The sequence below is a fragment of the Ochotona princeps genome, chromosome 23, assembly GCF_030435755.1.
Source record: "Ochotona princeps isolate mOchPri1 chromosome 23, mOchPri1.hap1, whole genome shotgun sequence".
Taxonomy (NCBI): domain Eukaryota; kingdom Metazoa; phylum Chordata; class Mammalia; order Lagomorpha; family Ochotonidae; genus Ochotona; species Ochotona princeps.
In genome coordinates this window covers 26,593,988-26,596,894 of record NC_080854.1, presented here as the reverse complement: position 1 = coordinate 26,596,894, position 2,907 = coordinate 26,593,988, and positions in this window count along the sequence as shown.

Below are 2,907 nucleotides of genomic sequence, written 5' to 3'. Positions count from 1 at the left end.
ACTACAATCAAGTAGATCATAATATTTATTTCAAGTATGTTTAAATCAAGCTACGATCATAATTCAGCTTATAGCACGAAATGTGCTTCTACCATTTTCTTCCTTGGGAGTAGTGCGCCTTTTACCCACTGTTTACCTGGGGCTTCCGATAAACCTCAGAACTTATCTCTCCTGAGGATAGAGAGTTATATTTATTTCTAAGCTCTAAACAAAACATTTCTTAAACATTCAAAACATCTCAAAAGTCACCTTGTAAAACACAGTGAAAACTTAGTAAATGCATTTCCTCCTAAAACATGTATTTCTATAGAGATAAAGCCATGGGTACAAATAAGAGCTTTTTATTTACAACAACTTCGAACTATCATAGACTCTTTGTTAAAACGTGAGCATTCCCATGTTCTGCCTTTGCCCTGAGATTCTCTGTGTAAAGGATATAAGAAATAATAATAATCATTTTATTTTTTTAAACAAAACTGATGCTGGTGTTTGTTACCCATATGCCGTTGTGTATGTTTTGTTATACAGTCAAATGCCACTAACTGGGTGCATGGATAGCTAGTATACGGCAAGGATCATTTAGAATGGAGTCTTCAGGATCTCTTTCACAGTGTTCTGTTCAACATTTTAATCAATAACTTGGTTGAGCATCTAGGGAGTGAACGCATGTGTCATTAAGTGTCTGGGTCACTGGCAGCTGGAAGGGTTAGCAAATGCGCTGTGGAAAAATTAGAATCCAGAAATGATCTCAATAACCTGCAAGGATGGCCCGAGTGGAACAAATTAAATATAGTAGAGAGGCCCGATTGGAACACACTATACTTAGCTCCCAATTACAAATGATGTAAGTACTGAGACAGCATCAGCATGTGACAAAAATATTGAAGTGATTTACAGAGCAGTAAATTCGATGTGAGTTAGCCTGTGATGTGGTTTCAAGAATACTAATCAGGCAATTCAGCCTGAAAGAAAGCAGAACTCAACTTATTATGGGTTATTTCTGCCCAAATATTTCTGTCCAGATAATACCTGATGCTGTATAATAGAGTCTAACTAGTAAATCTTGATTATCATGACATGAAAGTTTAAGGCATTTAAGACAGCCTTAGACTAGAAGTGCATATAATAATTTCATGAAGATTTGAAAGATTGTCTACAGATAACATTGAAGGGAAAATAACTTTCTTCGGGGGAAAGAACTGGAAAATCAGAAAGTCTTAATAAACAACATGATATAGAGAGGTGATATTTTCCAGATAATCATTATTTTTTTTTTTGAAAAGGGACTGCATTTGATTTTCAGCTTTAAGGTTATATGCATGACTAGCAATTAAAAAGAAAGAAGTAATTTCACATGTATTTGTCTGAACACCACCTACAGCACTTTGTGCAACATGGTTCATTTTCAAGGACCTCAGAATGCAGGTGAAGATGCTGTGCTGTCCAGCTTTGTCACTTTTACAAGCGTAGCTTAAGGATCCCTTCAAATTTTGACTATCTATGATTCCTATTATCTAATCTTAGCAATTATTATTTTTATGGTTCTCTCTACATTTTTAAACACCAAAGAATATTCCTTGATAAGAGCAGATCTACAGCTCCTGATTGGCATCATAAGCAAATAAAAATAAATTTCTGCATTGACCTAGAGAGCAACTGCAGACTGTGGAAGTTGAGACTCTGGGCTTATTTCTGTGAGAATCCAGGAAATTCTCACCCTAGAGCAGAAGTTTCATAAGAATTGTTCAGGCTTCCATGAAAAGATTTGAGCACGCAGTTTGACTCAGCGGGAATGGCAGCACAAAGACACCATTCAGCAGAGAAATAAAAACTATCCTTTTGATGTATCTGACAGGAGCCATGCCCTCAGAGAGACCAGCTTTCCAATACACCCTGATGATCTACCGTTGTTAAAGAAAACTACCACACTGGACAATGAGTTGACAGAAGGTGATTTTATCGCCAGCCGTGAGGAAGAGCACACGGTGCCAATACGGATACCCTGCTCCGCAAAACCAGAAGATGAGAGAGATTTTAAGAGCTGGGATGGGAGTGGGTCGAGAACATAGGCCATCTGTGCTTACTAATTGGCCTTACCCAAAGGAAAAGTAAACTTTCTCTTCTGTTTATAGCAGGTGGAGTTTTTACACTTTGGAGCAAGGTGCCCATAGAAGTTTAGTTCCTACTCTCCCATGGAGATTGAGGGGCTGCACTTGTTTCATTGATGATTTTATTTCAGAGGCACAGTATCCGAATCCTCCAGAAAGATACTACTGGGGGTGTCAACCCATGGCAGGAGGGCTTTAAAGGCTTGAAAATCAAAGAGGCAAGGAAGACTTTACAATGACCAGGTTTTCTGAAGCAAATGCTCTAAGAGAAGGGTTGTCAATGCCTCTAAGTCACGAAGCAGCTAGTCATTAGGGTTAGTTCAAGCTAGTCCAATCAAGAGCAGGGGTTGTTTTACACATATCCTTCTCACTCCCACAGTCCAGACAACTTCAGAAGTGGTCTGGTTTAGTGAGAGTCAGATTCTTCACAGAATAATAAAAAAGACCTTAGAAAGACTGACATAATTTTTTTTCTTTTAAATGAGAATCTGCTCAGTTCTCCCTGGGGACATAAATCACGCATTTCATAAACAGTAATACTTGCGGTTGAGACAGATTACACCTTGGAGATGAAAGTAGACATTTTCACTAGAGGCCGAAAGTCCAGAATGCAGGAGAAAATGCCTTCTTTACAATTCTGATAGGAGAAAGTTTTTGACCTAAATGTTGAAGAAAATCACGATACAGGGAAAACTAAAAGGTTATTTTTATTTGTTTTATTTCTAGTTTTTCCTTTTTTGGTTAAGAATGTTGGGGTTTATAGGTCTTCATGAAATTCTTTCAATTAAGAGTTGGAGTA